Consider the following 24,225-nt stretch of genomic DNA (forward strand, 5'->3'; position numbering starts at 1 on the left):
TGTCTTGGGTGGGTGTGTTTTTTATTGGGGTTGAGCATGAGTTTGGTGGGTTGTTAGTGTTGTTGGTTGGGAAATTTGGTGTGTGCTGGTTTTCATGTTCTTGTTGTGCTTTAGTTGTCGAAGCTTTTGGTATGTTGGTCTTCTAGAGTGCATCTAGTTTTTCTGGTTTGTTTCCTCTTTTTTGTATTTGGGTTTAGCACTCCTTGTGCTAAGTGTGAATACAATATTTGACTTATCTAAAAAAAAATACATTTCAGTAATTATGTCTTTATTACTTTTAACATGTTCCTTTCAAAAAAAAATTACTTTTAACATGTTGACATACATTGATTTACATGTACAACTTTTTTTTAGGGTTAATTGAGTTTTGGTCCCAACCTTTTACATAAATATGGCTTTAGTCCCTCGCTGGCGTAAAGGTTGGGATGAGTCCTTATCCTTTTGCAAAATGTTTGGTTTTAGTCCCTCCGGTCGTTTCGGTCAACGCCGAAGCTCCGACAGCTGATATGGCCTTGCCACGTCAATTAATGAGGTCCAGATGAATTATGTAAAAGGTTGGGGACCAAAATCTCAATTAACCCCTTTTTTTTATAAAGAATTAAATGTATATTAGATTTTCTTTAATAAATGAACAAACTAAACACAACCAACGTAACTAATATATATTAATTTAAGTGGTTAAATTAATGAACAAGAGAACCAACCTTTGACAATTAGACTCTACTTCAATCTCCCTGAATCCCATGTCCCAAGCTAACATCAACCCATTCTTCATTGCAGCCAATGGTTACATCTTTAAGCGAGTCAGAAAAGCTACGACCTATTTCTTCGAGATGAACTTTAGGCAATTATTGAACCCTCTTCATGTGTTCTTGCATCCTCCTCTTGTGTTCTTGCAGCGATGGACGCAAACCTTTTTCTCTAGCATCATCTTTAAGCGAGTTTGCAAAGTTGCGACCTTTTTCTCTAGGATCATCTTCAAGCTAACTGCGACCTTTTTCTCATTTTTCTTGCATCTTTTTCTCTTGCATCCTCTTCTCGTATTCTTGCGTCATTTGACGCAGAGTTATTGGAGGCCCTCTATTTGTCGAATATAGCTTGCAGCAGTGAGGGAGTAAGCGAACCATTTTCTTCATTGTAGCCAATGTCATAACCTTGGTAAAGGGGCTAGGGAGAGAGAGAGAAGGGAGGAGTTAGAGACAGAAAGAGAAAAAGGGATAATCGAAGCGTTGGGGACTCAGAGTGAGAGTAAGATTGTGAAACGAACGATTTTGTATACACGTTTGATGCTACCACGTTCTTTTGTAATGAGTGAAGTTTAGTTTTTGACATGCTTATGTGGCATGTCTATGTATCAAGGACCAAAAAGTTATTTAAGCCAAAAAATGAAGATGTTGGAGATGAATGACCAAAATGAAGATGTTGGAGATGAATGACCAAGATGAAGATGAGTTAATTACTTAATTAGGGGTTATGATGTATTTTTAGTTAAATTTAATTATACATGTGGAAATCGAAAAAAGTAAAGGAAAAAAAAAATTAAAGTTCAACTCAACTTTTTTTTTTCAAAAGTTCAAGTCAACTTTATTTAACACGTAAGCATGCGACATCTCTCCAGTTGGGTCATTTGGCACGTAGGCTGCGCCTTAGAGGTGGAAATAGGTTGGGCTAGGCTAGGCTTTGAGAGGCCTAGGCCTGACCTGCATTCGAAACTTGCGGCCTGATAAGTGCCAATTTTACCTAATTTCGATGAGCAACTTAGGCAGTTATCCTTATGAATTCATGAGAAATCTTGATCAAATCCTACTTATTTTGATTATAACTTATTGATAGTTGAACATTAGGTTAGAATGTGTCTAAGTTTGATTTTAATCTCAAATTTTACTGTAGGATTGAAGATTGAAGGAAAAGAGCAAGTTTTTTTTGCATGAAAAAGGAGTTTGAAGGTGTACTTAGCGCCCAACAGCTTGTAGAGGCCGCCCAGCGCCCAAGGCGGTGCTAGAAACCTTCTCCTGAAGTAATTTGGCCGCCTGACGCCCAAAACAGGCCGCCCAACGCTCTGTGCTCTGTTTTTTTCACTATAAAAAGCTTCTTTTAAGAAGCTGGTAAGACAACTTGATCAGAACATAACCCAAACACGGGGAAACACTAGAGAAACATAGAGAGAGAAATGCTTAGGAGGCTAAAGAAGAGGCTTGGGCATCAGATTCGGCGGCGAGACATCGCGACGATTTCGGTTCTTCTCATTCTTCTTCTCTATTTGTAAAGCTATCCATGAAAATAGATAGCTAATCTCTCTTTTGTTGGAATTTGATGTAGTTGTATGATACTTATGCTCTCTATGAGATTCTCTTCCATATAAATCATGTTTATAGTTGTTGATTTAGTGGTTTTCCCTTGATCTTCATGTTATATCTTAGATTGATCACCTAGGGTATTTTGTTTGATTCGACTTGTGAGATGAAACAAGTCGGTTGGCGGCTTGGAACGGCGGCGACTTCCTCTCCTTCTCTCTCGGTTGCTCTCTTTTCTCCTCTGTGTTTTACGTAAGAGAGGTGTGTAGGGTTTCTAATTCTGATATGAGAGAAGAAACAAGGTTCCCCCCCCTAATACCCCCATGCAACCCGCGGCTACACACACTATGGGCTAGGGTTTTGCTTTCTTTTCACTTAATCCTAAATCCATATCTACCTTGACCCACTAATCACACACTTAATCAGGTCTGAACCACTTAAAACCTAAGTCCTTTTTAGTAAATTTACAAGCAAACTCGGAATTAAAAGAAAAACAATTCACTTAATTCGCTGGTACCGTACAACCAGAACCACGGTCACTAAAACGCAAATATATCGAGCTACAGAGGTCGGAATGACCTGATTCCACTTCGAGAAATTTCTTAACTTAAAGGGCTACAACTCTCATGAAAGAAGTTTTCACAAATGAGGTCGTTAAGACCCTCCAAAAATTCACACAAGTTGACAGCCGGAATCAGCCAGATCTCAAGCTTAGTCAAAAATCTCATTTTTATTCATTCTTTCATGAAAGTGCTACAAAATGAAACTAGGGCCTGTTGTTTCTCCGTTAGTTTATTTGCTTTTCATTTATTTTCATGTTCAAACAAAAATCAATCTCTTTGTGAAACCATCATTTAAGTTTGTTAATTGTTGAACGACATAAGTATTACACCTCCTTGTGGATACGACAAAACCCTTTACTATACTACAATTGAGTCTTGAGAGATTCGAACGTAAAGTGGTAAAAAATCTTTCATCACGGCTCAATCCCTGGTCTGTGGCCTTTCTTAGGCCAAATTTTAAGGCTCTACCTGGCCTTCTAGGAGGTCTGATCTAGCCTACGAGCCTGTTTGAAAGCCTACTTACCTAAAAATCCTCTTAAAGAGGCTAATAGGCCTTGAGGTGGTCGCGCGAGGCGGTGGGTGGCGGATGAGAAGTGGCGGGTTGGTGGTGGTTGCTTTAGGCCTTGAGGAGAGCAACGCTAGGTGAGAGGCTGAGAGAGTGAAAGTTAACAGAGTGAAAGACGAAAGGAGAGAACATTTCCAATTTAGGTTTTCATCTTAGGATTTCTTCTCTTTTAATTTTTAGTATTTTTGTATTTTTTAGACATAATATTAAATTTATTAATTTTTTTTACAATTAAAATTCTTTAATATATTAGTAAAATATATTTATTAAATTATCACAAAAATAATTTGGTAAATGGGCCGGCCTATCGGGCCAAATAGGTTTTTTTAAAGCCTAGGCCTAGCCTTTTTTGCTAGTCAAGCTTTTTAAAAAGTCTAAGCCTGATCTTTTAAGCAAATAAACCCGACCTAAACCTAAACCTGACCTTTGGTAGGCTAGGCTATAGGCCCCCGATGAGCCACTCGGCCCATTTCCACCCCTTGAGTGCGCCTGAAGTTCTTTCTCTGAATGTAACTTGGAACATCTTACATCACATTGTCCAGCCAACATTGCTCCATGGATATCTAGTTATCTATCTAACTTCCAAATACTAAATTTTGTTCAATTATCGATCCCGCAGTGAAACTTTGGCTTAACAGAGAGTCTTTTTCTCAATGGAAACTAGCAATGTTGATGAAACCTAGCCAACTTGTGCTATTCGATGAAAATTTAGTATGAACAAACATGAAACTAATTTAAATCAGAATATAAAAAGATATAAACAATTGATCCATACATAAATAACTAGCTACAATTACACAGAATTGATTGATTTCGAATACAAACCCCAGAGCATTTGATTTAGCAATTGAAGCGACAAATACACTGAGTAAACTCAGCAATGTAAAAACAGAATCCAGTACTTCCCTGAGGGTATCGGAGATTACACTGAGCCCTGCACTCAATGTCCACGCAGTTTCTGCCTATGCCTGTAACTGCTTCACACAAATGGTTGCCACTCACCATCTTCCATGTTCCTGCACCAAAATTTGAAGATCAAATCACTATTTCTGATTCAAATTAGGTAATTAAGAACACAAAATTGAAGGTACCTGATGTAATAAACAGGAAGAACAGAACGGAGAACACAACACAAAGCTGCTTCGTCATCCTCTTGTGTTTGAAAGTTGAAATTATTCCTCTTCTTCTTCTTTCGATCCCAATTTGTAACCCTAATTTGATTTTTTTCCCCTTTCTCTCTCTTTATTCTCTCTTTTTGTGGAAGCAGAATCAGAATCAGAATCACATTCGCAGAGAGTGAGTGAGGTCGGTTACTGAGGCGCCAAAAGCACCCGCTTCTTCTGTTGAGGGAATCTTCTAGATTTGTGATTTGCTTTTCTTTTTCAATTTAGTTATTATTATTATTTTCCTTTTTTTCTTGAGTTTTGCAAGTGATTTGTATTTACTAAAAAGTGTGTTTAATATCATCACCAATACAAAATTATGGAAGTGATGTGCAAGTGTGGTGAAGGTGTTGTGAAGATGACACTATTTTAGCTACACTTAGCCAATCTCGCTTAGTGCCTTGGGAACTTGTGTTCCTAAAAGAGTTTTTTTCGGAAGAGTTGATGCTACTTATTAAGAATTTAAGATGCTTTTGTTAGTGAGGAGAGAACAATAGGCTTTAATCCAAAGACAGAGTCAGGGTGGTCACATGAAGAAATAGAGATTTGACCAAAAAAAAAAATAGAGAAGATTAACCAGTGATCTGATTACATACTCCTAAAGTGATTTTTTTATTTGAATTACAATCACACATAATCAATTTGTAGAACAAATCCAAACATTGTAATTTAGTTGATTTGATTTGTTTGAGGATACAAAGTTAACTAGCATATGTGGCGACAAGTACATGAAGCAATTGCTTGTCCTTCTGATCCAACTCCTTTGACACAATCCCCAGCACTTCCCTTAGGGAAGGTTTTAAAACAATTAGCCCTGCATTTCTTGAGATCACATGTTGAGTCAATGCTTATAACTGTTTTACAAATTTGTGCATCAATGTCCTTCTCAATTCGTATCGCCATGTTTTGAGTCGTTCCTTCATAATAAAAAAAATTGTCATCAAAGATTCAAAAAATTGTCATCAACTCAATGGATCATCACAAAAACAATTAATAATAGTTAAACAAGATGTGTAAGAATGGATGGATATACGCACCTAATGTGAAAAGGAGAAAGAGAATGAAAAACACAAACTTCACCATTTTTTATGTAGAAATTCCTTGAATGTGTTTTGTGATGTTTGACTTGAACATATTTACGTATTCATAAGTCCTATTAATATATAAGTGATGTGAGTGTGGGAGATATGAAAGCTACATCTTCTAATTTAATTTTTTTTTTAAGTATTTTCTAAAAATAAGTCAAGCAAACACAAATATTGCATTGATAAGCATTTAATTATGCTATTATTTGTTTTTCTGCTTTTACGCTTGTTCTAATTCTAATATAGTAGATGAGAATCTGGGGCTATTAATTCTAGTAATGAGAGTAACTAATGAGTTGTTGTGGCCATTTCTAGTCTATAGCCCAATCGGATCAGATTATTTTGTATTATTCAAATTTCAATGCGGGAATTAATGGAATTCAAGGAAGCATTTTTTTTATAAGCATTCAAGGAAGCATATGATTTATACGGTTATTAACAAAATTCAAGGGAATATGATATGACTGATACAAATATATCTATAATGAATTTATTTTTGGGCAGACGCCCTCCAAATTATAAAAATAAACTAAATATATGATGAATTATTTTGTTGTCATAACTTCCAATACTTTATTGAATTGGCATGGACTTTTGTTTAGTTACTTGTGGACTGGCCCAAAAATCTGTTTTCAGATGGTTGATTTGTTGGTGATACGAATCTCGGGCATTAAATTTCCCGCCCCCATCAACCAATATTTCATCCCACTTTAAAGTGGAGATTGTCCATAATGCCCCCGTTTTTAATATATTCCATGTTGAGTAGCATTCCGAGAATTTAAATCTCGGAAGGTTCCGAGAATTTAAAACTCGGAATGCTACTCAACATAGCTTCCAACGGGGTAAATAAGTCTATTTTTATGTTCCGCTTTGGGGAATAGAGTCTGTTACTGAGGCGCCAATAGCACCCGCTTCTGTTGATGGAATCTTCTAGATTTGTGATTTTTTTCTTTTTCTTTTTCAATTTTATTATTGTTATTTTCCTTTTTTTCTTCACTACGGCTTGGTTAGGCTATAATACTTATCTTTTTTATCCAATTTATATTTGATCCAAAAGATAGCTCATGTGGTAAGAGTCGGAGACATATAAGTTTAATCTTTAGAGGGTGTAATTTATCTTTCTAACTAGTATTGATCTCGTGTTATGCACGGATTGAATAAGAGTACTTTGTCGGTATGCTTTATACTTTTTTTCATATTTCTTCTCTCATTTTTCTTTTTTAAATATGTATATCACCTATTTAAGTTTTTTTTTCTAATCCTAGTTACATTCTAGTTCCTTTTTTCTCTAATTTGTTATGCGTCAAATCAATATACCAAAATCATTTTCATCTTCAAGATGTATATACGAAAACATAAAATATAAATTTTGACTTAACTTTTAAATCATTTCTTTAAAAATATTTGATATTAATTTTTTATGGCCTATTTGATAACATTTTGAATATTACATTTAATTTTCTTTTAGTAATATAAAAAATAACCATAATCATTAAAAAAATATTTTGTTAGCATACACGTAGAAAAGTCAAAATTGACTTTATTAATTATTCTAATGTCATTAACTATTAAATGTAATATTAATACATTAAGTATTTTTGAAAATATGAAATTATTTAATATTCAAATTACTAAAAAATCAGAAAATATAAATATGACATCATCTACCGACTAATCTAAATACAATATAAAAGAGAACCTAGAAGAAGGAAAGTATTGACACTTGGCAAACACTAGGATAGATTTCAAGCATTTTTCCAAGAATAAATTAATTCAAAAAGAAATTAATATTACTATTTTAGGAAACTTGGGAATGGCTCAATTGCTATTTGATGTATTATTCAAGGGTAAGCATGTAATAAGCCATGTAAATTATTTTATTTTTTGAAATTTTTTAACCTAACATTTGACTAACATTCATTATTCACTCACATTAATTATCCACTACCTATTTCTAAGCCAATCACTATTTAACAACTTAAACCATTTAAAAAATATGTTCACAATATTTAATGTCACCACTAACCTAGCCAATCATATATTACTCACCATTTTTAATCTATAATATATCTATCCTCAATTATTAATTCAAATTTAAATCCCACCACCTATCACTAAACCAATCACGTTTTAGCATCTAAAAAAATTTAAAAGATCTGATTCACCATTAATCTCTCATTTATCTTCCACTCCTTGAAATAATGTGCTTCTTTTGAATATTTCGTAAACATCACCTTTCTTAATACCAATCAATTATAAATTGAATTTTGTTGTTGAACCTAACCACTGTCATCCCAAGCTGACCAATGAGATAATTCAAATTCAAAATATCTGGTCTTGATTGCCTCAAATGCCATTATTTGTGTTGATTACCTCTACAATTTACAACAACTTGAGTTTAAATATTTAGATTCTATCACATTTTGTATTGATTGGTTTATTTTGCCAACTCATTTTTACAGATTTTATGAGGCTGCACCTATAAATAAGACATGAAGTTTTGGTTCAAAACATGACTCCTTCTATCTTCTACAGTCTGCGTTTTCTTGATGGTGGCATTCGTAGCACTTGCTTGAATCTTTCTTATCTTTGTTTTTCAATTAACCATTTTTATTTGTATTTATTTTGTTGGGAACCAAACTAGAGTTTTGTTTTTCAGTTTTCCTTCTTTGTGTGTAGCAAAAGGTTTGATTTTTTGTGTGTTCTACTATTCCTCTTTCGTTCTTCTTCCTCTATTGTTCTTCTTCCTCATTCTTTTACTTTGTTCTTTGTGGTTTGAGATTTTGAAACCCTACAACTTTGAGTTTTTGTAGGTTGGTGTTACGTTTTGCTTCTGTTATTGCAGCAAAAGGTTTGATTTTTTCATCCTTGCTAACAATATACAGATTTAGTCTCTGTTTCTACTACTCATGCTAATAATGTACAGATTTAGTCTTTGTTTTATGACCATTGTTCATGATGGAATGGAATTCAAGCAAGCTAAGGCAGTGGCTTCAAAAAAACTCCCCAACTTTTACAAACTTAGCTCTATAATTGACAAGGTGGATCCCAAGTTTATTCGAGGTATATACAGTAAGTAACTGAATTGATATTTGTCAATGTGTTTTGTTTATTGTGATTATTAATTAACGGTAAAAATTTGTTATTAACCATGTTTTCATTTGGTTCTCAATAACAGTTCTCCAATCCAAGTGAGGAGGTTTATGTATTTTTCCCTTCTTAATTAATTCTGTTTCTACCATGGAACATTTCGTATAATTATCTTAATTCTAACTTTTTTATGCTTTATATTTGTAATTGAAGAAGCTTGGAGAAAGATCTAGGTGCAGTCCAATTTCAGTACTCTAATTAAATGATTTACATCCAATGCAATCCCTAAATCTTTTAATTAGAAATACGCAGACAAAAGAAAGGCATCCAAGAAAGCTGAATTTAAAAGCGGATCCTTTTATTTTGGCACAAATTTTGATTCTGGAATTATGGTTGGGGTGGAGGGTCCTTTGTGTTTCTATTATGAAGGGTTGGTTGCTCTTAAGAGTGTACAATGGAAGTTCCTGAAAATAAGAGGCGTATTTCAATTATAAAAGGTATTGTTATTTCTAGGCGTAATGCTGGCCTCAATTGAACATTCAGAATTAGAAGGATGGTGGCTTGGGTTGACATCCATAATCTATTTCCACTGTATTCACCAAACATAAAGGAGATAAAGGTGATTGACTAGAAGAAAGTGAGAAGGGCCAAACTCTACTACATGAGGGATAGATTGAACTTTAAAATATATCACCGATCTTCATCCTATATTATTTATGATTCACCTGCACAAGTCTTTAGGAAAAATGCAAGTTTATTATGTAATCCAGACTTGAAAATGCAAATTTATTATGTAATTATTAAATAAATTTTTGATAATGTGTAAAGGCACACGTTGCACGCACACAACCGATTGTTTTTTACTTTCCAGTTTCCACATCTTTCTAATGCAATGGAGTGATTTAATTTTTACCAAAAAAAAAGGGATTAACTTAATTTTTACCAAAGAAAAAGGAGTGAATTAGGAACATTTAAAACTTAATTAGTGATTGCTTGGACTATATTAAATGCTTAATTTCAAAAGGAGTACTTTTTTTTTATACGCCAAATTGTATTAGAAATTGGAGGTATAAGGGGTACCCCAGCCCATAATACAACAAGATAGAGTAAATCAAACAACAAAAAGCAAAAGAAGATAAAAAGTAGCAGCACAGGCGCATTTAAGTTTAAGTTACATATTAAAAAAACTTATATTTGTTTTTATGTTTAAGTTATATATTAAAAAGCTCATACGAGGAGCAACATTTTTCATGAAAATACTTTCAAGTTGATACTAATAGAAATGTTTTGTTATTTGTTATAATTTTAGTACTTTTTTCAGACTTTTAAAATATTTTTTTCCCGAGTTAGGTGCAGTCCAATTTTAGTACTCTAATTAAATGATTTACATTCAATGCAATCCCTCTATCGTTTAATTAGAAATATGCAGATAAAAGAGAGGCATGCAGGAAAGCTCGATTACCTGAGTACCGATCGCCTGAAAAGTTTAAGTATTTAATTTTTATGCCTTCCAGAATCTATTGACATTGATCATATTGGTACTGGAGTTATGTGGTTTTGGCATGTAACTCATATCATAATCGTGGGTGAAGTCATATAACAAAGTAAATAAGTGATCGAGTTGCGCAACAAGAGTAGTTTTTATTTTAATACTTCAGTGAAGGAAAATTATATGTGAGGAATTTAGTTTACTTGATTTAGTTGTTCAATGGCCTGCTTTATTATCCTTTAATTACATGTTTACCAGTGTTGTTTTTTTTATTGCTATTGTTCTTTTCATTTTCCTCCACTCTTCTAGATCTTGAGAAAGGGATGAAATTAAACACTGTAAAATAACTATAGTGTTACTAATTTTTTGGGAAACCAATCTTTTTATTGAAATGGAATTAAAAGCTTAAAAAAAACCATTTATATTGTACTACACGCCTCTTCTATAATAAAATCAACCTGCTTTCACCCTAATTTTAAATTATTGTTTTTCTTCTAATTTAAATTTAAAAACTTGGTGCTATATTTATTTCCAGTTATTATCATTAAATTGTGCCAGCTATTAACACGAGCATTTTTTTTGTTACAAGAATAATACAAGCGTTTGAATTGGAAAAAAATAACACAAGTGTTTGAATTGGAAATTAATAACAACTATTTTAATCTCTTAAATTCTTTTGTTTGAAAATTAGTTTTAAAAATTTTGAAAATAATTTTTTTAAAAAATAACAATTTGATTGCGAATATAGGACTCCTACGGAGAATTAGAGAAAAATAAACATATTTAGTCTATATTTATTATTTATATAGTAAAAAGCTCTTACATGAGAAACATTTGGCGTGAAAATACTTTCAAGTTGAAACTAACAGAAAATTTTTTAGTATAATATTAGTAATTTTCTCATACTTTTAATTAATTTTAAGAGTAGATATACATAAACATTTTAATTTAATTGTGAAAATAGAAATTCCACGGGGAAGAGCATTTTAAATTTTAATATAATTTTAGTTTTTTTTTCATAAGTTTAAAGTTAAATATGTTTTTTTTTTTGAAAATGAAATATATATATATATATATGATAGTTGAGAAATATCCCCTCTCAATATGGGTACAGTAACCAAGGCAACCGAAAGCTGGCAAAACATATTAGTCCTACAACAACCTCCCAAACACCACAAAACCTCCCAAAAACCTCTAAACAACCCAACATCTACCCTGCAAGAATAGATTCAAGCCGAGCAGACTAAAAACCCTACAACAAAACCCACAATACATAGAGCTAAAACCGGAGCCTACAAAGCTCCTACATGAGGAACAGTTTGCATGAAAATACTTTCCCGTTAAAACTAATATAAAATGTTTTAATGTAATTTTAGTAAAGTTTCCATACTTTTTAAATAATTTAAAAGTAGATATACAAAAACATTATAATTTGATTATGAATATAGGGCTCCCACGGGGAATTAGAGAAGAATAAACATATTTAGTCTATATTTATTAATTATATAGTAAAAAGCTCCTAAATGAGGAACATTTTGCGTGAAAATACTTTCAAGTTGAAACTGATAGAAGATATTTTAATATAATTTTAGCAATATTCCCAGACTTTTAGTTAATTTTAAGAGTAGATATACATAACCATTTTAAGTTGATTGTAAAAATAGAGATTCCATTATATTAAAATATGTTAAATTTGAAAATAACAAAAATAATTTTTAATATAATTTTAGATTTATTTTTCATAAGTTTAAAGTTATATATATATATATATATAAATATGAAATATTGACTGGAATTGGAATAAATGAACATATATAACTTTTATTTATGTTGAAGTTACAAATTATAAAGCTCATATGGGTAGAAAAATTTTATGTCAAAACAAGTTGAAATTAATATAAAATATGTTTTAATTTAATTTTAGTACTCTTCCCAACCTGTGTAAATAATTTAAGGGTATATATATGGAAGCATTATAATTTGATTGTGAATATAGGGCTCCCATGAGGGATTAGAGGAGAATTAACATCTTTAGTCTATATTTATTAATTATATAGTACAAAGCTCCTACATGTTGAACATTTTGCATGAAAATACTTTAGATTGAAACTAATAGATAAAGTTTTAATAAACATTTAGTACTTTTTCTATACTTTTAAAAAAATTTAAGAGTAGATATGCAAAACCATTTTAATTTGATTGTGAAAATATAGATTCCACGGGGTCTTACATTTATATTAAAATATTTTCAAGTTAAAAATAACCAACAATATATTTTTTTTTCATAAGTTTCAATGTGTGTACATATATATATGAAATTTTGACGACAATCGGAATAAATGAACATATATAGCTTATATTTTTTTATGTTTAAGTTTTTCCATGAGACAGAAAAATAAATTATTGAGTCGCTAAATTAAAGTTCTACAAGCATCCAATTAGCATAACAATCTCTCAACATAGATTAATTCGACTTCTAAATGAACAAGTTGTTGGAATAACAAGTCGTTTATACATTAGAGAGAGAGGGAGGGAGGGAGGGAGGGAGAGAGAGAGAGAGAGAGGTTTGCCACACGGGGTTGAAAATATATAGTCTATATTTGTTGATGTTTATGTTACATATTAAAAAGCTGATACGATGGGGAACATTTAGCATAAAAATACCTTCAAGTTGAAACTAATAGAATATGTTTTAATATAATTTTTAAACATTTTTTAGACTTTTTAAATATTTTTAGGAGTAGATATACGAATGCATTACAATTTGATTGTGAATCTAGAATCTGATGGTGAAGAACGTTTACATTAAAATATTTTCAATTAAAAATAAGAAAAGAGCAAATTCTATTATTATTTTATGGGTTGAGGGGGGAGGCCCGGAGATCAATTCCTGGATGGTGCAATTTATGAGTCCGATGTACCAAAAAAATATCACATCTTCTATATGTTATTAATTATGTAAAATTATTTAAATATGGGAAAAACGAAATAGAAAAATAAAAATCATGCAATTTATTACATATTCAATTTTTATATCATGATCATATTATTATTTTTTGGCTAAAAAACACTTTTGGCCTCTGATGTTTCAAGTTTGTGCAAATTCTGCCCCTACTCTATTTTTGTCGATGTTTCTACCCCTCATGTTTTCAAACAGTGCACCATCTACCCCTCCGTCAGTCAGACGTTAAAAAACGCTTTTTTGTATATTTTTTTGACCTGCCACGTGGAAATTACAAGTGAAATTGGAAAAATGGGGCATGGGAGATTCAAACTACCTGTAAGTAGTAAAACATTCATTTAACCAGTTCAGTTACATACATAATTGATATATACATCAAGAAAATTTAATTTATATCATTTCCTTGATCATCATCAACTTCATATACTCCTCTTCATCTCTCCAATCCACTCAGGAACCTCTTCTGAGAAAGCCTGACTGACGGAGGGTAGACGGTGCATTGTTTGAAAACATGAGGGGTAGAAACGTCGACAAAAATAGAGTAGGGGAAGATTTGCACAAAGTTAAACATCAGGGGCCAATAATGCTTTTTAGTTTTTGGTACATCGAAAAGATATCATAATCATATTAATTAAACATTAAATTATATTTGTATTTATTTATCATTTATATAAAAAAATCCATATATTAAAACAAATTTAAAGGGAGTCATCCATATATTTAAAATAATATATTTCTTAAATATTTTAAGTAGTGTTTTTCATAAATTTTAATAGGAAATATATATAAAAGGGAATAAAAGTATGATAGTAAAGATGTTTTAATATAACTTTTATACTTTTATTTAGACTTTTTAAATATTTTTAGGAATAGATCTACAAAAGCATTATAATTTGCTTGTGAAAATAGGATCTGACGGGGAAGAACGTTTACATTAAAATATTTTCAATTAAAAATAACAAAAGTCCAATCATTGGCTTGGAGCCTAAGGCGAGAGTCTAAATACACTTTGAAGAACGGGTGAAAGAAATTCATAAAGGCGAATAACCTTACAGAGAATCATTCTGTTTGGTTCGGGATTCACAAAGATGATCCACATGTTATTCATGTTGGAGTCATGAACGAGTTAATTTTGTGAAAAATTAAACCAACTAGAAGTCAATTATGGAAAAAAAAAATTATTGTGTTTTTTATTTATCTTGGTGGTGAACAATTAGATTGATTGGATTTTATATCCAAAAAATTTGTATGCTTTACTGGAATGTGGTGTTTTTCCACCAGAGATATGTATTGCGATTTTTAATTAAATGTTCTTGCTTTTTCATAAATATATTATAGTATTTTATATAAGAGAATATTATTATTGCATCCTTTAAATTTTGAATACCCATCCGTATTTATTTAGAGTTTAGGAAATCACAATGATATGGTGTAAAAAAAATGTAATTTAATATGTAATCCATATTTTCTATCATCTTATTTGGAGAAATGAAAAACAAAAATAAAAGGATAAAAACAAAAATCATACAAATATTATATTATTATATCATAAACAAATTAAAAACACAATAAATTATATTTAGATTTTTTGTCCATTCATACAAAATAAATAATTCTATATATTAAAAGCAAATTATTATATACTAGGAAATATGTCCCCCGTGCATCAGCACGAGTATACATACTAGTTATAGTATAAAAGAGAAAGTTTATGAAGAAAGACATAGAACGAGTGAGTGACACTTGTCAGAGTTGCAACATTTTAGATTCGAAAATAGTATATAGTATATCATATAATAGGATTAGATAGGATATACCAAAAAAATTCATCACAATTAAAAAATTATGAAAGTGATGTGCACGCGTTGTGAAGAGACACTATTTTAGCCACACTTAGTCAATCTGGCTTAGTGCCTTGGAGAGGTTTCTTTCGGTAGAGCTGATGCTACTTATTAAGAATTTAAGATACTTTCTTAGTGAGGAGAGAACAATAGCTTTTAGCCCAAAGATAGAGTTAGGGTCGACATGTGAAGAAATATAGAAGATTAACCAGTGATCTAACTACATACTACTCCAAAAGTGTTTTTTTTATTTGAATTGCAATTACACAGAATCATTTTTCAAAACAAATCCAAACATTGTAATTTAGTTGATTTGATTTGTTTGAGGATACAAAGTTAACTAGCATATGTGGCTACAAGTACATGAAACAATAAATTGTCCTTCTGATCCGACTCCTTTGACACAATCCCCATCACTTCCCCGAGAGAAGTATTTATAACATTTGGCCTTGCAGTCCATGAAAAGACACGTTGTGCTAATGCTTATAACTGTTTTACAAATTCGTGCAATATCTGTGTCCTTCTCATGTCGTATCGCCATGTTTTGAGTCGTTCCTACATAATAAAAAATTGTCAAAGTTTCAAAATTTGATGTTAGTCTGATAGAGTACTCATCAACTCAATGGATCATCGTGAAAACAATCAATAATAGTTAAACAAGATGTGTAAGAATGGATGGATATACGCACCTAATGTGAATAAGATAAAGAGAATGAAAAACACAAACTTCGCCATGTTTTGTATACCACTAGACGTATTTTTCTTGGATGTGTTTTGTGATGTTTGACTTGAACATATTTACATATTCATAAGTCCTCTTAATATATAAGTGACGTGGGTGTGGGAGATATGAAAGCTACATCTTTTAATTTAATTTTTTTTAAGTGTTTTTCAAAAATAAGTCAAACAAACACAAATATTGCATTGATAAGCTTTTAATTATGCTATTGTTATTTTTTTTTCTGCTTTTACGCTTTTTCTAATTCTGATTTGTTGGAGGAGAATCGGGGGCTATTAATTGTGGGCGTTTCTAGTCTATAGCCAAATCGGATCAGATTGTTTTGGATTATTCAATTTTCAATGCGGGAATTAATGGAATTCAAGGAAGTATATTTTTTTTAATAAGCATTCAAGGAACCATATGATTTATAAGGTTATTAACAAAATTCAAGAGGGAATATGATATGACTGATACATATATATATATATATATATATAATTAAATATTTTTTTGTCATAATGTAACATCCCGATCTGACGACTTCCCTCACGGTAACAACACGAGTCTTTTCAGTTCACTTTGTCCTTACTCGTGAACTTCCCGGGAAAACTTCCCTCGAGGTCATCAATCATAATATTGCTCCAAGGCAAGCACACTAAACATTGGAGTTTTCATGAGTTAGGTTCCCGAAAATAAGATGCATCTAGTTGTCATGAGTAGTACCAATCAAATCTTTTATGTCCTCCTCAACTGTATAGTCTCATACCTACACAATCTCGGAATACCTCTTGTTCGGGTTCGAGATCGGTTCGTTCATGTGCCCCTCCGCCTAGAAGCCTGCTAGGAGCCGCTTCTTGTCCATGCCTCACTACACCGGCGATCACTCCCCGCCCTCGTCAGCCCCGAGTGTCACACATAACTTCCAATACTTTATTGAATTAGCATGGACTTGTGTTTAGTTTCTAGTGGGCTAGCCCAAAAATCTGTGTTCAGATGGTTGATTTGTTGGTGATATGAATCTCGAGCATTAAATTTCTCACCCCCATCAACTAATTTTCCACCCCACTTTAAAGAGGGGATTGTCCAAAATGCCCCCATTTTTAATATATTTCATGTTGAGTAGCATTCTAGGAATTTAAATCCCGGAAGGTTCCGGGAATTTAAAACCCAGAATGCTACTCAACATAGCTTCTAACGTTGTAACTAAGCCTATTTTTATGTTATGGTTTGGGGAATAGAGTCTGTTACTGAGGCGCCAAAAGCACCCGCTTCTGTTGAGGGAATCTTCTAGATTTGTGATTTTTTTTTCTTTTTATTTTTCAATTTAATTATTATTATTTTCCTTTTTTTCTTCACTGGGCTTGGTTGGGCTATAATACTTATCTTTTTAATCCACTTTATATTTGATCCAATGAATTTTTTTTCTTGAGCTTTCCATGTCAGTCTGCTTCGGGTTTGACAAAAAGAAAATCTTTGCAAGTGATTTTTATTTACTAAAAAGTGTGTTTAATATCATTCTGAAAGATAGTTAATGTGGTAGAAGCCAGAGATATATAAGTTTAATCTTTGGAGTGTCTGATTTATCTTTCTAACTAGTATTGATATCGTGTCATGCACGGATTGAATAAGAGTACTTTGTCGGTATGCATTAGAATTTTTTCATTTTTTCTCTCACTTTTCTTTTTTAAATATGTATATCACCTATTTAAGCTTTTTTTTTTCCTAATCCTAGTTACATTCTAGTTCCTCTTTTTTCTAATTTGTTATGTGTCAAATCAATATACCAAAATCATTTTCATCTTCGAGATGTATATATACCAAAACATAAAATATAAAATTTGACTTAACTTTTAAATCAATTCTTTAAAAATATTTGATATCAATTTTTTATGGCATATTTGATATCATTTTGAACGTAAGAGATAATACATTTAATTTTTTTTGTTTTGTAATTTAAAAAATAACCATAATCATTAAAAAAAGATTTTGTTTGCATACATGTAGAAAAGTCACAATTAACTTTTATTAATTGTTCTAATATCATTAGTAACTATTAAATGCAATATTAATACATTAAGTATTTTTAAAAATATGGAATTATTTAATATTTAAATTACTAAAAAATCAGAAAATATAAATATGACATCATCTACAACTAATTATAGTATAAGAGAGAAAGCTTATGAAGAAAGACATAGAATGAGTGAGTGACACTTGTCAGAGTTGCAACTTTTTGGAATCGAAAATAATATAGTCCTAAGATAGGATGTACCAAAAAAAATTCATCACAATTAAAAAATTATGAAAGTCATGTGCACGTGACCATGCGTTGTGAAGAGACACTATTTTAGCCACACTTAGCCAATTTGGCTTAGTGCGTTGGAGAGGTTTCTTTCGGTAGAGCTGATGCTACTAATTAAGAATTTAAGATACTTTCGTTAGTGAGAAGAGAAAAATAGGTTTTAGCCCAATGGTAGAGTCAGGGTCGACATGTGAAGAAATAGAGAAGATTAGCCAGTGATCTAACTACATACTACTCCAAAAGTGTTTTTTTTATTTGAATTGCAATTACACAGAATCATTTTCCAGAACAAATCCAAACATTGTAATTTAGTTGATTTGATTTGTTTGAGGATAGAAAGTTAACTATGTGGCTACAAGTACATGAAACAATAAATTGTCCTTCTGATCCAACTCCTTTGACACAATCCCCTGCACTTCCCCGAGGGAAGTATTTATAACATTTGGCTCTGCAGTCCATGAAAAGACACGTTGTGCTAATGCTTATAACTGTTTTACAAATTTGTGCATCCATGTCCTTCTCATGTCGTATCGCCATGTTTTGAGTCGTTCCTACGTCACAAAAAATTGTCAAAGATTTAAAATTTGATGTTAGCATGATAGAGTACTCATCAGCTCAATGGATCATCATAAAAACAATCAATAATAGTTAAATAAGATGTGTAAGAATGGATGGATTTACACACCTAATATGAATAGGAGAAAGAGAATGAAAAACACAAACTTTGCCATTTTGTGTGTCCAAATAAACGTATTTTTCTTGGATGTGTTTTGTGATGTTTGACTTGAACATATTTTATGTATTCATAAGTCCTATATATATATATAAGTGATGTGGGTGTAGGAGATATGAAAGCTACATCTTCTAATTTTTTTAAAAGCCTTTTTTAAAAACAAGTGAAACAAACACAAATATTGCATTGATAAGCTTTTAATTATGTTATTATTATTTTTTTCTGCTTTTATGTTTTTTCTAATTCTGACTTGTTAGAGGAAAATTTGGGGCTATGAATTCTAGTAATGAGAGTAATGACCATTGTTGTGGGCGTTTCTAGTCTATAGTCAAATCGGATTGTTTTTGATTATTCAATTTTCAATGCGGAAATCAATGGAATTCAAGGAAGCACATGATTTATAGGAATATTAACGAAATTCAAGCAAATATGATATGATTGAGACAGATATATCTATAATGAATTATTTTTTGGGCTGATGCTCTCCAAATTATATATATATATATATATGTGTGTGTGTGTGTATAATGAATTATATTTTGACAAAGATCCGATGTTATAACATAAAACCAACAAATGTGGTGAGTGGAGCTTTGTGTCTCCAAAGTGTACATCAATACTTAATTTATTGAATGGGCATGAGTTGTATTTAGTTTCTTGTGGGCTGGCCCAAAAATATGTTTTTGGAGGGTTGATTTGTTGGTAAGAATCTCTCTATATTCATCATATAGTTTTACAAGTCAGTGAAAACATAACCTAGGATGCACGGATACGAGTATAATATTAATATTGGGTACGCATATGAGGTATTACATTTTTAGAAAAATTTAACGAATATATATATATATATATATATATATATATATATAATGTATCTTATGAGAAACATGTTTTTATATGAGAAAATAAGAATATAACGTGACTATTAATTTGTTTTACAACATGAAGTCATGTCACTTTTTTTAAAAGTCACATGAATTTTTTAAATGATTACATGACTATTAATTTGTTTTAATATGGACCGTTAATGAATAGATTCATCAGTTGTGATTTATTCTCATTTTCTCATATAAAATCACATTTCTCATGAGTAGGGGTGGAAATAAGTCAAGCCAAGCCAAGCTTTGCGTGACCTAAGCCTGACCTGCATTCTTTTTTCGTGGCCCAAGTCTGGCTTGCGGCCTTTCACAAGCCGAATTTTAAGGTCTGACTTGGACTGTTACAAGGCCTTGCTTGGCCTACAAGCCTGTTTAAAACTTATTTAATAGACAATTACATCTAAAGAAGGTCAATGGGCCGCAGACTATAGGCTAATAGACCAACGAGTTAATCTGTCGTTTTATATATCATTACATCTATGCAGGTCAATGGGTTGCAGACCATTGGCTAATAGACCAGCGGGCTAATATATCTTTTTATATATCATTACATTTCTTTTTCAAATAATAAAATTTGTCTGTATATCATTGTATTTCAAAGAACAAAATCTTTACTCATTTAAAACAAACACAACTATAAGGAAGTGGTATGTGATTTATATAAACATGAAAACCAAATAGTATATTATTTTGGTGTAGAGTTTCTAAAGTATATTTCAGTTATTATATTTATTTATATTTTTAATAAAAATAATATTATATAACTAAGTCGGTCTATTAAGTCAAATAGGTTTTTTTGATAGCTTGGGTCTTGCCTTTTTAGTTAATTAAGTCTTTTAAAAAGCGTAGGCCCAACCTTTATAATAAACGAGTTAAGCCAAACCAAGCCGTAGGCCCTTGATAAGTCACCCGACTCATTTCCACCCCTACTCATGAGAAACACCCTATATATATAGTATGTTTTATAGTTTTACTTCCTTTTTATTTTAAGACATTACTAAAATGTTGATATCAAATCACTATAAGCAATTTTTTTAGAAAGCAAAAAGGAAATAAAGTGAGTATATGCAATCGCTAGCCGCTGAGCAGCGATAAAACAACCTCAAAGAACCCAAGAACAAATAACGTAATAAGAAGACTCGCACCGGACAACCAAAAAGCTATACAAGCTAGCCCAAAGATAGCCTACCAAGGGATATACGAAGAAGCATCATCACATGAAAAAAACCAACCCAATTGGTAAAGGACCAAAGAAAAAAAAAATCCAAAGGATAACAAGTGACCAGTCGAACAAACCCAAAGGGAAAAATAAACCAGCTCCAATTTCCCTCCAAAGAAACTTAGGAAGATGCGAAGAGCTTTGCAACAACTACCTTAATATCTACCTTGAACTACTACTCATTTGAACAGTCATAGATCATTTCCAATATAACCATCGCTTAAGCAATCCTCGTTATGGTAAGAACACCCTGAGGCTCTTAAGTCTTAAAGCTTGGAAGAAATGACCATCAATTGGTTCCCCTCTGATGCAATAGGAATAGATAAAAGTTCTTCCGACAACTCAAAATTCTCTTCAATCAAAGTAGCATGTTCCTCCATTTTCTTGCCTCTTGAATTCACATTCTTAGGACGACATGTCTTCCTAGGCAATAAGACTTGTCTCCCGCAACCAACTCCTCCAAATTATTTAATAGATAACACTAACACTATTCACACTTTACAAAATAACAAGTTCTTCTAGATATATAATAATGAATGTTGAATTTAAAAATAATAATTAATTAAAAAATAAATAGTGTTGGAGGAGTATCTATAATTTGTTAAATAAATTAATCTCGGTGAACTTTCTTTGAATTTTGTACACGAATAAATATGGAAATGTAAAATACTTTTAAACATGGGTCTAACCAAATTTCATCATCTCACTTTTTACATTTTTTATTTAATTTTAGTAATAATACGGTAAGATGATGAAATATAATTAACTTGATGTATGTCTTTACACCAGTACTATATATAGTTGTTATTAATTTCTAATTCAAGCGAGACTGTAAAAATATAAAGATTCATCAACGATTAAACACTTCAATCAATGCTTCTTTTATTTGAATTTCAATGGCGTGTAACAAATTTTGAGAACAACCAACCAAACACCATAAATCTTTAATTTGTTTGGTACTGTTGTAACTACCTAACTACAAAGGTAGGTACAAATACATTGAACAGGTTGTCCTACTCCTGTGTAAAAACAATATCCGTAACTATTCGAAGGATGCTGTTGAGCGCATTTAGCCTTACAATCGCTGTCAACACAAGTTGGGGCAACGCTTAGAATTGTTTGACATTTCTTGTTGGCATCGTTATTCACCTCGTGTAATGAGTTACCATCCACCATGATCATGTTCAAAACTCCTTCAAAACAAAAAATGACAAGAGATTTAAAATTTTGATGTTAGTCTCAAAGAATCATTGTAAAAGCAACTAACAATAGTAAGCAAGATGTGGATGCATGTATGTATGTACCTGATGTAAAGAAGAGAAAGAGAGTGAAAAACATGAGCTTAGCCATTTTATGTAGAAAAAATAATATTCTCGTGGAATGTGATTTGTGAATTGTGATGCTTGCCTTGATCATTTTCACTATTCATGAGTTCTATTTATAGATAAATGATGTGGGCGTGGACAACTTCTAATTCCTTTTAGAAAAGTTTTTTTTTTTTTAAATTCAAATGTGTATTATTAAAAAACGCCAGACAAACGGATGAATATTACATTGATAAGCATTCAATTATGGTATTGACTTCATTTCAAAAAATTACGCTATTGACTTTTTTTTGCTTTAATGTTTTATATTTTATATAAAAGCGTGTTCGGATGGTTTTTCTTCCAATTAAAAAAGTATCTTCAAAACTAGTACTATATTTCTTTTCTTTCGTTAATTTTTTTTTAATAGAAGTTATTTTTCTTACGGAATAAAAGTAAGAATGAGACAGTTAATGATGAGCAGTTAATTCTGATTTGTAACGGGAATTTGGGGGCTATTAATTCTAATAATGAACGTAAGAATGAGACACTTATTATGGACATTTTTAATCCGAGACCAAATCAGGTTGATTTGGATGATTCAATTTCGAATGTGGAAATTAATGGTATTCAAGGAAATATATTAGTGCTCCCTCCGTTCCTAATCTTTTGTTGTTTTAACTTTTGGCCTAAATTCCAAAACTTTTGTTGTTTTATAAATCCAATACATTTTTTCTCAATTTATTCCATGTTTACCCTCATTTAATATTATCTCTCTCACCTACCACCACTTATTTTCACCAATCAAAACCATAACAAATTTTTTAACCAATAATTATTATTCTCTCTCTTCACTCTAACTCAACATTAAATAGGGGTGTTTATGTCAGCAAATATATCAATAATTGCACTCTTAAACAATGTGCATAACCTTAAACAACAAAAGATCAGGAACGGAGGGAGTACTATTTATAGTGATACTAACGAAATCAAATCCTTTTTTGTCGGGAACGAAATCAAATCCTTATTCTCCTTTTATGGTCATACTCATTTTTTTTTGGTCAATTGGTCATAATCATAAGTTCCATATCAAAAAATTGATTGCCAGGGCAAAAATTCTGGTAGCACAAAGGACCAATTCAACAGGAAAATATACGTCCGCAAAAACGCGGATTGGGCTCATCTTTAGTTTTTAGTGGGTCGGCCCAAAAATATCTGTCTTCAAAAACTTTTTTTTGAGTTGTATATTTTTTAATTTTTTTAAAAGAAAGTGCCTTATTGACGGTTAACTTGGGGATTGTTGGTATTCGAGATAATTTTTATCATGGGTGTTTAATTTACTTGTGTGATGTCATGACAATCACTCCTTATGATCAATGTTTTTATGCCAAAGTACACAATCAAGTGGGAAATTCAGCTGAATGATAGTAGAAACTAGAAAACTGAATGGTTAACATTACTCATAGTCATACCAAATTGTTGAATCTTTCAAATCATGTCATCGCTGATTGTTTAGGATAATATAAAAATTGAATTTACTGATAATGCACTGTCAGTGTATATTTTTTCTGAAAGTACAAATCTTTATTAGAAATTTCTTGTTTTTATTTTTCCGATGCAGGAAAAAAATTATTGTTTACCTCTTTCTAACAAAAAAAAAATTAGAAATTTCCTTGATATATTGGACGTTTTTTTTTTATGAAATGATATAGGACTTTACTACATACGCAATTACGCACCTCACACTTATATCTCGGTCCCCGAAAGATAACTCAAGTGGAAAGAGCTAGGGACATAAGGGTTGGATGGGTTGAAGGGTGAAGGGTCTCGGGTTCGAACCCAATAGAGAGATTAATTTACTAACATTTCTAACAACTAACATTTGTCTTTAAAAAAAAATTATATCTCGTTTCAAAATAACTGCTTAGAAAAAGAAGATACATGAATATTAAAAAATGTAATTAATATTATTAATTTTTTAAAATATATAATTTATTTTCCTAATTTACCATTTGA

General features: G+C 31.4%; 1 long non-coding RNA gene across 1 annotated transcript; it reads right to left on the bottom strand.

The window, feature by feature from the left end:
- Window positions 1-4,155: 4,155 nt before the first annotated feature.
- On the bottom strand, window positions 4,156-4,978 carry LOC130714391 (uncharacterized). The gene is made up of 2 exons (XR_009011264.1): window positions 4,514-4,978; window positions 4,156-4,438 (listed from the first exon to the last, which is right to left on the bottom strand). It is a non-coding gene; the product is annotated as an uncharacterized LOC130714391 (long non-coding RNA).
- Between the last annotated feature and the right edge of the window lie 19,247 nt (window positions 4,979-24,225).

The sequence above is a fragment of the Lotus japonicus genome, chromosome 4 (assembly GCF_012489685.1).
Source record: "Lotus japonicus ecotype B-129 chromosome 4, LjGifu_v1.2".
Classification (NCBI taxonomy): Eukaryota; Viridiplantae; Streptophyta; class Magnoliopsida; order Fabales; family Fabaceae; genus Lotus; species Lotus japonicus.